This window comes from Excalfactoria chinensis, chromosome 14 (genome assembly GCF_039878825.1).
Source record: "Excalfactoria chinensis isolate bCotChi1 chromosome 14, bCotChi1.hap2, whole genome shotgun sequence".
Taxonomy (NCBI): domain Eukaryota; kingdom Metazoa; phylum Chordata; class Aves; order Galliformes; family Phasianidae; genus Excalfactoria; species Excalfactoria chinensis.
The window spans coordinates 7,771,577-7,786,205 of NC_092838.1; the positions used below are offsets into that span (position 1 = coordinate 7,771,577).

Genomic DNA, 14,629 nt, shown 5'->3' on the forward strand with positions numbered 1-14,629 from the left:
TTGGAGAAGAGATCAACCTCCACCTCACTACAGCATCCTCTGAGGAAGTTGTAGAAAGCAACGAGGCGTCTCTTCCTCTAGGCCAGCTTCCCTCAGCTGCTGCTCATAAAACTTGTGCTCCAGACCCTCCACCAGCGTCATTGACCTTCTTTAGGCATAATTCAGCTTTCTTTTTGTGAGGGACCCAAAGCTGAACACAGTGTTCGAGGTGCAGCCTCACCAGAGCCAAGAACAGGGGGTTAATCACCGGCACGCTCTGCTCATTCCAAATAGTAACAATAAGAAAGAATGATAAGGAAGAAAACTTATGGAACAATCTCTCAGGTATAAATTACGTCCAAGCAATGACATTACAGATGACACGACACTACAGGAAAATAATACAAGGACTATGGAATCCAAAGCCCAGGTGGGCTAACTGGTTTAAAAGATTAAATTATATTCTTCTAAATATGAAGTAATTATAAAAAAAATAATTATCTGAGTAAACGTGTCATTTGATTTAAAATAGTTTTTCATTTTCCCACTAAAAGTATGTAGAAGTACTGTAATGGTTCAGCTTACATCTACTCATCTGTCCTTGATTTCCTAATTTCAGAATAGGCTAGATGAAGAAAAGTCTTTCTTTTCACACCTGAGGCCATTTCCAGCCAATTTCAGCTACCTCAGATATTGGTGACCTGACCTGGGCCTAAACTCAAGAGTTTTTAAAAACTTACAGAATCACATTTCAGGAACAAGACTTGATACAAGGTACGCTTGGAAGAGAAAATTACATTTTGCTTTGTAAAAGGCATTCACTGTGTCCTAGAAAATAGAGGCTTTATATTAGCAATCAAAACCTCCCCCATTTTAATCTGATCTTTGGTACTGTTTTACTGCATGGCCCTGAGCAAGTGGTATACCTTGCTTCATTCACAGTATTTATAATGAAAACAGTTGTATTTACATACAGTCAGTAAGTTTTATTAGTATATATCTACAAATTTTCCAAGGTTTTTCAATACTGCAGCTTGCCCTATTAAAAATTTTAAGGGAGATTCAAAACTTCCAAACATGTATTTATATTCTCTTACATTACACTGGGAAGATCCCCTTCTTATCTCCTTATACTTCACCTAAAAATCCAGATTAAAAACAACAATGAATGGATTCCACCAGAGAAATTTACTAAATGTTACATACATAGTTTTAAATATTTAGGGAGGGCAGGATAGCTTAGATTTATTTATTTTTACATCAACTGGTTTAGGGTTGATGCCAGCAAGAGGTAAGAAAGGATTTCTGCCTGTATAAGCATTTTTCACCACGCTGGCTTTGAATCTCAGTAGCTGGTACCAATGGTCTTTAAGATACTCATTCATCTTAGATGCTAAACATGGCACTAGAGTCAGCAGCTGTTGGAAAAGAACAATAATGGCAACAAAGGGACCAACAGATATGTCCAGGTGCATTTGGTCTTTAAGTTTTTGTACTACTCTCTGAGTCCTAAACCAGATATTGTGAGACCACCCACTGTTTCTCATTAACATTGACAAGAGCTCTACAAGACCCTGATTAATATTCAAAGCATTCACACTTAGTGCTAATTACAGCTAATATTTAATTAAGAGGGTTGAGCTTCTGTATGATTTTTCACCAGCAACTCCAAATCATTCACAATTCAGATTTACCATTGAAAGGCAAACTGCATGGGAAATCCTGACACTCACAATGAGGAGGCTCCTCAGCCTCATTCATTGGATGTGCTACTCTGAGATACAAACTGCATATTAGTGGGGACTTGGTTACCAATAAACAGGAATTGAAGGGTCAGCCACAACTTGGTTGGTTCAGATTTTTTTGGTTGTTTGCTGGTTTTTTTTGTGTGTTAACTATACTTATTCTACCTTATTTAAACAATATGACTATAAGTCTGAGTTGTTAGCCTCTTAAAAGCTGCAGACTTCTGTAGCCTTCAAAATTGGTCATTTTTTGAACCATAATGAATTCAGTAGATTCGATATTACAGAGCATTATAAAAAGCACATGAGTATAAACATATTATTTACTAATTAGGTAGGGATCACACCAGCAGCATGCTGTTTAGATTATGAATTGACATTAAGAACAATAGAGTGCAAACTAACATTTGTATAGACGCATGGTTGACAGAAATAGCAGGTGACACAAAACTCTGCTACATTTGAAACAATCCTTATGAATCAAAATTCTTTAAATAGTCACCTAAAATGGCATGTCACCATGTCCTTTAAAATAAGGTGAACTAAAATGAATAAAGGAAATAGTTGATCTAATTCATTAAACCAAGAATACAAAATTGCCTTGAAAGCAACAGGAAATACTGATCCTAATTTAATCTATGAACTCAGGTATTAAGGCAGTCTCCAAACTGTGGATGACAGTACACAGATGTTGCTTAATACAACCTCGACATTAGAGGCTAAACAGAAGTTGTCATTTTGGACTCAATTCCAAGTACCTTTAAGTTTAAATGACCCTTTAATGCTTGCTTTGCACATGGTTTTTAATAAAGTAGTTGCTGGCAACAGAAAGAAGAACAAAGGATGGCAGACAGTCAGGCTCTGTTAAATGTTCTGGCCTGAGGTTTAATGAAAACCACATTTCAACTGAAAAATATGCTTTACGTGGCAGCGTATAAAACGAGCTTTATTGCTTTCTGGTTAAATGTTGAACTTTAAAAGAACAAAACAAGAAAGCATTCCAATGATATAGGTAAGTGAAATCATTCCTATTGAATACATATATATTATTCCACTTCAAGAAAAGCTTAGAATCTAAAATGTTCCTAAGCACCTCAGATCTCAACATGTCTTTTCAGCATCTTCAGCTCTGAAAGGATTTCATAATTAAGAAACCCATGAAAAGTGTCAAAACATAATAAAGCAAGCTTGTTATGTTTGTATACAAAAGACAGAGTACAGAAAATATTACTTATGCAGTGTTCCTTTTTAAAAACACATTTGCAGTATAAAAAATGTATTTATTCCACAAAAGCCATTCTGCTTGCCTGCATTTTAAAGTCTAACTAACAGTTTATTGTTTGTTTTACTCTATTTTCTGTTTGGTGCATCCTGTTTCTTTGGCAAGAGATATTTTACATTTAGAGGAAGCCTCTCATACTGTAGTTAAATGAGCCAAACTGCATCATATCCTTAGGGCATGGAAACAAAGAAGAAAAATGCAACATTACTCCATAAACCTGCTGCTTATAAGAACGGCTCCATCAGATATATCAAGCACAGCAGAGACACAATCACCACTGCTGTTTGCCTTCCTTCAGAGAAGATTTAAGTGACAAAACATGTATTAGAAGCCTTACATGCAGTGGTGCAGCTGGTTAAAGGAAATGACTTGATTTGACTAAAATCAAGAGTTTCAAGTGAAAATAAAAGTGAAAATACCTGCTGTACCATCCCGCTCCCTTTATCCTCCATAAACTTAGCCAGCTGCTCTAGTCCCAGGCCATACAGCATCTGCCCAAAGCAAGGATCAATTATGGATGAGAGCATGTGAGCAATGTAATGTGTGTAAGAGTGTGGATGATAGGGGTGTTCGAGGAGGGGGAGCTAATCCAGGGTTTACTGACCTCCCTCTCAACATCTGACTGCTCCCAAAACCTAATCCAGATGGGGCTCTTTCGGCTTGCTGGGCCTCGCCCCATCAATCACAGCAGGCCACTCCTCTGTCTCCTGCTACTAGTTATAGAGTGCACCACTGAGCAGATGATTACACACAGAAGAAGAAAAAACACAGCCTGACTACATTAATAGCTGCTTCAAAAACACCAGAAATGCTACTATGTCGAGTTGCCGGAAGCAGAACATTTTTGTTTTAAAATTAAGATGGCTGTACTGAAAGTTACAAAAAAAGAACAACAAACAACCAACTTCCAGTACTTTGGGTTTCTGATACATAGAACGTGCACATATTTCTATGTGATTAATCCTTCCTACACGGGGCAGAGTTAAAACGAGTAAGATTTCTACTTTAAATTTGCTGAACTCCATAAGCAAACCATCAATACTGAAAGCAGTCTGTTTTAGATTAAACGTACTTTACCCTCCCATACAAATGAAATAATGTTTCCTTTTTTGTTTCATTTCACAGCACTGGAAGCGCTTCCAAGGTTTGATTCCATGAGGCACTTTGAGCAAGTTAATATTTCACTGTTAAAGGAATTTTCTTAGTTGCTCTAGAGTCGGATTGAGAATGATTTAACCTCTAATTAAATCAAATAGTAATACACTTATAGACAGGGAGATACAGAAAGGCCCCAAAGAATACATTTTTATTGCCACTCTATCCCAGACTGACTAGTGAAGAGAAATTGCAAGCAGGGCAGACACTTAACAGGGAAATTATTCTTACAAATGTTAAAATTTATGTTACTGTTATAGTATAAATGTTAGAAGAGTACACAGGGCAGCAGACAAACAGCTACCAGTTCATCTTTAAACTTATATTCCATCTGATACATATTAGATTTCCTTAAAGCAGTTGTGTAACTCTTCCAGATTTGTTGCTGGCACTCCCCAATTAATGATAATAGGAGCAGCCACTTCGGATTTTTCAGAAGGTATCAGACATCCGACCACAGTGGACCAATAATCACAACTGACTGATTTTGCAAGCTTTCTCTGTTGTAGCTTAATTATCTGACCAGGCCACTTGACTCAGATCATTTATTTCTGCAGTCATACAAAATGAATTCTCCAGCCACCTCATTCTGGAAGGTTCACCACAGATCCAAACTCAGATTTCATTTAAGAAATAGTATCATTCCAAAAGAAGTCTATCCTCAAAAGAAAGAAAATGCAAAATACGTTTTCCTCAGAGAGCACAGGACAAAAAGGCAACAGTATGGAAGCAAAAAAGACTCAAAAAATAAGTTCTTTACCCTCCTTACTGAGAAGCTTCTGCTTTTGGTTCAATGGCTATGAATGCCATCCCTTCATAGCACAAAGTCTCAGCACTTACACAGCACTCAGACCCTAGAATCAGCAAGAATAAGCATATGCACAGCCTGTTTAGGGAGACAGAAGTTACAACCTTAAATTGCTTTTAATTCACATGGGAAGAGCTATCTTTTATATTAGAAAGTGAGAACAATAAGATATCAAAAACATATTGAAACCGTTCAGCATCTGCTGAGTGTGCAACTAGTAAGATAGAGAATACAGCAATGTGTTAGCATTCAGGAGCTTCTATCTACAAAAGAAATTCAGATTAGATATTGCTACACAGAAATTGATAGCTAGCAGGTATTCAATCAGAAAATTGCCTTTTCTTTTAAATATTACAATCACATGGTATAGTACATCACTTGTGTCAAGTTAAATTTAATCGTATGAGCATACTTAAAGGAAAAAAACTGAATACCTACTCACACACTCATGCCAAGAGGGATTGTGAGCCTTCATGAATCCTTTTCCTTTTATTTAATATTCTTATATCTGTATAGAACAATTTTGATATGTATTATACCCTCAAACTAATCTATTCCATTGTCTTTTTAATGCACACCTAGTATGCCTGAATTCATAGTTACAGTATAATGTGTGCTGTCAGTTACTTATGTTCTTCTCAAGACTGCCTATGTTCAAGGAAAGACATTTTCCTCGAAGCAGAAATAGGTATAATGAGAGAGATGCTAATTTTCTTGAGAGTAAAGCAACACCATCTGCTTCCTACTAGTTAAGAGCACGTCTAAAAAGGAACAATAATTTATGAGCTCGCTAATGCCTAATGATTTTTATCACAGTAGAATCAGGGCTCTGCTTCATTTAAGACAAGGTTTTTGAGAAATGCAAACCAGAAAAGTAATAGGCTTTTACCTACTTTTCCTACATACACTGAATGGTTTCTCTGAACAACAATGAAAAACAATCACCATTTAATCCAGCAGAAATAAACTAAACATGTCACAGAAACAGCTAAAATCTGCTGTTTCTGGAAAGGCAAAAGAGAGTTCTCTAAGATCCTTCAGACTATATACACTTTCTTGGCCCACTTTTAAAGGAAGAGAAGAATTACTGTCCTTATTATTCCCCAGAAGGTGAAACACATCTCAGGAACTTCAGGTATTTTAAGATTTTGTCACTTTATCTATGGTAGTTATCCGCACCCACTTTACAGTAGTAGCAAATGCATTCAGTGTTTAAAAGGAAACCTTAAATCACACAACTAGTAATGCTTCCACCGCCTACTGCTTTCAAGAACAAAACTCAAATCAAAACAAAGCGGAGAGCCAATTTAAATGAACAAAAGGTGAAAAAGTAGGTTGAGATCCACTGAAAGAGAAGCCTTCGGTGACTAATAGCATCAATTAAGGAAGGACACGAGCACCAAATTCAATTTTTGGTGCTCCCAGTATGTATGTTTGTGGCGTTCTGCTTAGAACAAAATGAAATTGGGAATTATAGAGCATGGCTATTTGACCTAAAATACTGCTCGATAATACGAACCATAAAATGAATTTTACAAATTATTTAACTTCATTTTAGCAAGACAATATGAATGCCAGTTAAATGACCTGAGCACGAGGCCTCTCACACTCTTCAGAGGCAAATAAATCATGATACAAAACGTTACCAATTAGACAGAGAATATGAGATTAACTCAAACAACATAAACATTACACATGGCCAAAGTCCCTGTTGCTCTATGCACAAAAGTGAGAGTAAAAATATCTCAATTCTGCACCCTGATTTCAGCACTTCTTGGGTTTTAAGAATACAACACATGTTGCTTCAACTTTGTATGTACTTCAGATAGAACCTAAAAAGCAAGTCCTTTCCCTGAACAACAGTTCACCAGGGTTAGAAGTTCAGCAGAATTCAAAGTTTTTATATTCGAATACAATCCAAACTTGTATGTTGGTCTACCTGATGAAGGATTGAGCATATCTAGAAGTAATAGGAAAAATTGTTCAGAATCTTTGCACAAGGCTGCATTTCATTCTGAAGCGATAACCACATTCCATAAAGATGCTACACTGACTTTAGTTTTTGTTTCATGTATCAGTGCTTTTGCTTTAGAGAAATTGTTGCAGCTTTGTAACTGGAAGAAAATGAATTAACCAAGGACAGTAAAGTAGAAGCACAGTTACGGTGCACCAAGTCTGACCTCGCTACTGAGATACAGACTGTGTTGAATTAAATGTTGGGATGTGCACTGTTTCATATGAATATATTGCAACTTGTGGTCAGATATCAGCACATAAAAGACATAATTAAGCTTTGCTTATAAGATTATGATGTTCTTTTGTACCTGAAGTGCTACCCAGGACTGCTATCCTAAGCCAGCTAGCTTACTTCGATCTAAACAGACCTCCCTAGTGCAAGGAAATCTTCCTTTGCTTCAGAAAACAAAATGAATTAAAAGATCGCAATTATTTATCTCTGTCGCTATCATGAAAATAAGACTAACAAAAAAATGATTGGCCTGATCTAATTAGTAGGTGTGAAAAGCCATCAAGACTGTGAAGGTTCTGAAAAAAAGAAGAAATAGCAGAAGGTGTTAAAGATGCTACTATTTCTGGTGGAAATCATGGAGGCACAGAATCAGAAAATTCAGGCTAAAAGGGACGTCGCAAGGTCTATATCCTGATATCCTGCTCAGAGCTGGGACAGGCATGAGATCAGACCGAGGGGTTTTGATTTGGATCCAGACTTGTTTTTTTCCTGAATGAAACAGTGATTTTTAGAAAACCAACAAGGATGGAGGCTGTGCAGCTGCTCCAGTACTCAGCCTGTCTCCGTGCTGAACAGTTCTCAAGGGGCAGTATTTCCTCATGTTCACCTTCCTCTCTCTTGTTCTGATCTCTGTGTGTTGCCTACTATCTCCTCCTACAATGAATATCTTCCTGATAACCACTCTTTTGGTGCTGAAAGGCTGCTATGAGGACACACCAGAGGCTCTTCCTTCCCAGGCCACAAAGTATTGCTCTCTCATCCTCCTCACATAGCCTGTGCCCTATCTGGCACATGGATCACTTTGGGCTTTCTGCCGAATTGGCTTCCCAACATCGACCAACATCTGTCTGTAATCAGATGGCCCCAGAATTCAGCACATACCTTAGACATCATTTAACAAGGGTTAAGTAAAAGGAGATAATCACTTCCCTCCTGTTTATACAGTCCAGGATACTGTCAGCTTCCTCTGTTGCCAGAGCAAATATACTATGCTAACACGACTAAACTAATTCAATAGAAATTCACTACAGGAAATGTTTATATTACACACTGAAATTGAGATCTAATCAAGTGTGAACAGGTTAGAAATGCTTACAGTAAAGACAGTCCCAAAGAGCAAAGTGGTAATGACTACATCTATCCGTCCATCCAGAATGGTTTGCATAAGAACCTTGCATAGTCCTACCAAGATGCTGAAAGGATTGGAGCACCTTTCCTATGAGGAGAGAGAACTGGGGCCATTCAGCTGGAGGAGTTCAGGGGGATCTCATGAATGCCCATAAATACCTGAAGGGAAGGTGCAAAGAAAAGGGAGCCAGGCTAATTTCAGCAGCTCCACTGGTCAAAGAACTGGACACAACCTGGAGCACAGCAGTCCCCTCTAATGGGGCAGAGAGACCCCGAGGGCTCTGCCAGCCACAGCCATTTTGTGGTGATCATTCTCACTCTGTGAGATACAAATAAACATGGGAAAGAGCTGGACAGTGAGTAGAGGGCTTGAGTATTTTCAAGGTAAAAGTAGGTAAAGATATTATAATCACCAGCACTTACATGGATAATCACATTAACAAATGTAAACCAGTTTTGCAGGTTAGGAGCTAAGATAACTTTTCACACTACCCACATTTCTTTGTACTAATGGGTCTGAAAATACACAGCACTTCTGCTTGTGACTATTACCACATGATACAAATGAAGCTGTAAAGAGGCATCAACTCATCAGTCACAAAGGAACAGTGAGGAATGCAAAAAAGGATTAACACCTCAGTCCCAGCTCAGGTCTTTCCTATCACCACCCTAATTAAATACCACCTTAAGTGCTTTATTACAATTAGAATTCTCAGTGTTGAAAGCCAGCACTCTGGAACTCAGGTGCCAAAGCTAATTGGAAATGAAAAACAAAACAAAAAAAAAGAATGTTCATTAAAAAATTTTGGGATTCTCACACTAGAAATTATCTATACCTTGGGAATAAAGATTTGCTTTTCTGTAGGTTTAGAATAACATACTAACTAGCCTTCATTAAGTTGAAACACTTTTACCAGGAACCATATTCCTGCCACTGTCTTTCCTAAGTAAAGCTAGTTTAGCTGTACCTACCAAACCACTGCTAGAATTTAGAAGATTTAGGCTTTTGGTTAGCTGCTAAGAGCCTTAATTCCTCCTCTAGAATTTTATACACTAATTTAAATTTATTTCAAACTTGTCACATCCAGGGGCTTTTTGCCTCACTTACCTGGATATACATAAGCTAGTCATTACTATTTATGAAGATGATGAAAAAACAAACAAACATTAAACAGTCAAAGAAACATAATTTTTAGATTCCAACACAAAGTGTAACAGCAGAATTGAAAACAAAACCAAAACCCTAAAGCAAATACAAATATATTTGCAATTTAAAGCAACTCAGTATAGCTTTAAAAGCAGTTTTCTCCTCCATTTGACTGCAAAGTGTCCTGACTCAGGATTTTGTGGCTTTCCCAGGCACAATCTGATGATACCGATACCAGCAACATCAACACTTTCCAAGAGAAACTGCACTGTCATGAGCAGTGAGGAGTGGGTGAAACCTTTGATTCAAGTGACAACATCACCATCTTCCTGATTTTTAAAATGGAGATATATGTTTCCTTTTGATCCAATGACCTGAGGAGGGCCTACACGTTGCTGGAATAATCCCATTCTGGTAATTAGGGTCAGGTCTTTGTGTCAGTTTTGCCTATGAAATATTTAACATCTGAGACAGATGATTTACCAATGAATGCAATAACTCTAATGTAAAGAGAAGCCATCATCTCTGAAATACAAAATATATCATTATCAAATACTGTAAAAATATGCTACTACTTCATTTATTTTTAAGTATCAGTGAAATACTTAACACTACTGGAAATATTATTACTTTTAACTCCAAAGGAAACAGATGGCTTTAAATAGCTACTTATTTCAACATACGGAACCTGATCACTGAACTATGAAGAATCAAACAGCAAGATGTCCCAGTCATTTTTTATTCATTTTTACTAGTAAGAATAAAAGAGAAAAATAAAAGCGTGCCAAAATAAAATAATTCCATTTCTAATATAATTTCTTTTGTTTAAATTGTAAAGGAACAAGGAAGGTTTAAAAATATGCAACCTAGATTTGGTTCATAGCACTGATTTAGTTACTAACTGTACATCTTTTAATAGAAAGTTACTATTCACAATGCACAGACTTTCTTTTACATTTATTTACCACTTCAAACATCCAAAGATGATCAACTCCCTTACAAATAGTTCTCTCACTGTGAACACACACACAGGAGCTCCCATCACTTCCCTTGAAATAAAGCTGCTCTTGAACTAAGAAAAAATTCACAAGCACATGGCATCAACTGAGAAGAGTTTTTGTCAGAAGTCAGCAATGGGATACACTGTGCAGCTAATAACAAAACAGCCACACTGCTCATTACTGGAGCTGCCCAACATATCAGTGCTCACTTTTCTAATCCAGCAAAGCAAATTAAATTTGTCTATTAAACTGCAAATTAAAGTACTGTCAACACTCCAGTTTTACTGCTACTGTGGAAAGAGCATCACCTCCAACAACAAAACTGCAGTTTTGGAGAAGCATTAAGAGCAAATGATCCTTATTCGGGTCTTACTACTGCTTTCTTCATTCCAGGGAATAGAGGGTTGCTCAGTATGTTCACATCAGTTTATTACTGACATAAATAGAATCAGCAGCTTAAGTGAATTAAACAATTTCATTTTCCATCTCAGCTCTCTCTATAGGTGAATTTTTCAAGCTGCTTGCAGCTTTCTGAAGCTGAAGTTTGCCATTTTTTTCTTCATTCCTTGCTCTGAGCTTATATAACAACATACTCAAAGGTGTCCCTGCATTATCCACAGTTGGTGGGCAGAATTGTACTTGCTTCAGAATAATTTTTAGTGCTCCATTTGTTGAAGGGGAAGAAAAAAAAAAAAAAAAAAAAAAAAAAAAAAAGGCTGCTTAGGCGTTTCTGTGCAGAACATTCAATACGTAGGAGTGCCCTATCTGCATAGTAACATGTGGGTAGGATTTGGACAAGTACAGTGAAGGATATGACAATCAAAACCAGATACGTGGGAAATCTCTTTGAAATCTAAGACTGCCTCACCCAGCACCCAGGTTTCACTGACTTCAGTAAATAGTTCTATAAGGGGGAAATTAGTGCATGAACTCCTCTTGAGGTAACATCTGTCTTTTGGCACTGCAGTTTCTGTTGGGTATCAGACAACTCCCAAGAATAATTCCTTATTCTGTCTAGCAAAGAAAAAAAAAATTAAAAAAATAAAAATCAATGAGAAATGAAATTTTGATCAATGTTAAGAATTTGCATGCAATTGTTCCAGCTAATGACATGCAGAACAAGTTATAACTGATTTCTGCCATTGACATTCTGTCAATTTAATAACAGATCCTTCTCTTGATGTAACTTGACTGCCATTAGCATTCCCAATATAAAGAAATGTTTTGTTAATGTCTCTACAGAAGTCAAAATGTGTAACAGAAGAGAACCCGGACCAGTTTCTTGTATACAGGACTTGTCTTTAAGCTACTGCTCACTATAAACGTTGCCTTCTCCTAAATATTACAATGCCAAAGGAACAGTTACAGGCAACTGCATTCACAAACAATGGTAATAGAGTAAATAATAACCTAAACTAATGTATGGTGTGCAACTAAACAGCTCCTTACATTCTAATCGCTTTTTGTATGCATTTGATAAGTCATTATTACAGGAAAGATGCGTATTTTCAATTTCATTTTAAATTAATGGGCACAAAGTGATGGTTACTTAAAGTCAATATGTTCTAAAAAAAACACATGATGGAAAAAATAAGGAAATGAGACAGGAGATTTTGTATGAGATACAAAGAAGTATTTGTATAAGATCACAAAAATAGTTGCAATAAAAAAGTGATCATCTCAATGATATGTATGTTGTGAATTACATATATGTCTGTGAATTTCATAACCAGTTTAAGAACATGACTGCAGTGTATCCACCAAAAATCAAACCTAGCTGATCTTCCATGCAAATGCAACATAAAAAGATCCTTCCTGAAAGATACGCCTTATGCACTAATACACCCTATACATACTCTTGTTGGTTTAAGTAACGCCTGGAGAAGAAAGTTGTCTTTCCAATCCTGCCCTAACTCACATATACAAAAAATTGTAAGGATTGTTCTCAAGCAAAGGCCAAAAGAATTAAGACAAGCCCCTGTGAACTTGGCTTGCATGTAACTGCTGCCATCTTAATAAGGTGAGAGCAGCTTTTAAATCCCAGGCAGATTCAGAAGCTGCAGCCCAGTCCCTGCCATATGGAGACAGCCTGGAATCTGTCAAGTTCACTTAGTGAATTTTATCTTTGGGGAGTCAGTGAGGCAAGCTAGATCAGAATAAACAGGATGCTGTTGAGATCTGGAGGCTAATGCTAGTACAGGCTGGACTACTGAACCAAAAAAATCAGTTTTAAATAAACATGTGCTTGACTAGAAAAATTAACAATAATTAAATCTGCATAGGTAAAAAAACACAAAATGCAACTTGCGTGGTTTGAAAAATGCTGTTCTTTCTTCTATGTCAGGAAGTGTCCAGATTTTCCCCTTTCTTCAATAATTTCTTTGATAAAAACAACAGATTAATGCTTTATTATCCATATAAGACTTAATTATTGAACATTTTGAATGCCCTTGTTAAGTGATGTGCATAATTATAAAACCTTCCTCATTTTTCAGTAAGAGCGAGGAGCATCACGTTCATACTATCTACATGCAAGTCCAGGTTTCTTCTTCATGCTTCAATAGAATTCTGGGGTCTCCAAACCTATCAAATTCTGTGTTGATGGATGGGGATAAGATTGACTTTGTTGTGCTCTGGGTAAAAGCCAGAATCTTAACTGTAATCTTCTGCACATGCTTTTACTGATATTCAGCATAAAAATAAGCCTTATCCATTTTTATTAGTTGGCCTGAGCCAGAACCAATTCTTTTGATGTCACCTAGCTTATAAAATGCAGCGCAATAAGCAAGGGAGGTTTTAAAATGCTTCATAGACTTTACCCATTATATTAATGGGTTTCAAATTGCAATCTGTGGAGCACTTTCTGGTGCTGATCCACAGGCAGCTGGCCAGTCACCTGGAGCTGGCTCCTTTCCTTGGTTCCCTCTGCTTATTCACTATAAAAAGCAGAACTGAAAACAGGATAAAACCCCCCCCAGCAAAACAAATTTTCTTTATGCCATTTTTTAGATAAACAGTTACTATGTTCACTACATGACTGTTCTGAGTGGAAAGGACGAGTCAGTTTTGAAATGCAACGCTATAAGCTGAATAGGCAGTGAACCACACCAGGCTGTATGGGGCTGCAGAGAGTGCAAGAGAAAAAGCTGCTGTCACTACAGGAATAATTTGATTAAACTTAAAGGTGATTGAGCAAAATAGCTCATTTTTCAAAGTTCTCTTATTTTCAAACTTTATCTCATGCTCAGAGAAGATGGTATTGCCCTACACAGTCATTTTCTAGAATTACTTCCAGTTTAAACCATTTCTATTAAGCTTGTACTAATAAATATTTTTCAGAACTGTCACGTTAAGTGCCACTTATGAATCTCTTAGAGGAATTAAAGCTATTTGTGAGCAAAGAAAGGTACACTGACCTGGGTCACCGGAAGAGTAAGGGTTTCAGGGAACCTAAGTAGCAAATCATAATAACAGTATATCTATGTAGGTCACTCTGAAAGTAATGCCTCCTACTTATTTCCATGGAAACTACAACAGATACATAGAACATGATAGCACTGTAAGATAGAGCACATTTTCAGCCACCAAATGCTACTTTCAGCAGTGACCATCATTAGTTCTACATTCTCGACAGTGATGAAAAAGAGACTGAATGCTGTGCTTTTAAAAATCTGCACCAGTGGAGGTGACCCCCTGTTTCACAGCTGCTATGACAACTCTGTTGCTAGGAAAATGTTACACACAGAATCTACCTTTCATCGGCCCAAACAAATGGAAGTCAGAAGGGAACAAATCTGGACTATGCAGTGTGTGTGTTGGGACAGCGCAGCCAAGACTGGTAACGTGCTCCATGGTCTACAAACTGGCAAGGAGCCTGGTGTGATCGTGCCTCAGGAGAAATGATGTCTTCTTCTCTGATCTGACTCTGAAGTCTGAGACTTCAGCTGAGTCAGTATCTCAATATAGTAGTCACAGATGATGGTTTGTCCAGGTCCAGGAAACCCATAAGATTGCTCTTTTCCCACCCCACAATATAGTGTCCATCACTTCACCCACTGACAGCTGTGCCATGAACTTTGTCTTCAATGGGGAATTTGTGTTGCAACTCCACAGACTGACATTTTGATTCAAGCTTG

The 14,629-nt window shown here is 37.3% G+C and overlaps 1 protein-coding gene across 50 annotated transcripts in view; it reads right to left on the minus strand.

Moving 5' to 3' along the window:
- The window catches only part of RBFOX1 (RNA binding fox-1 homolog 1), a 584,605-nt gene that overhangs the window by 114,231 nt on the left and 455,745 nt on the right, over positions 1-14,629 (minus strand). The window lies entirely within an intron of this gene.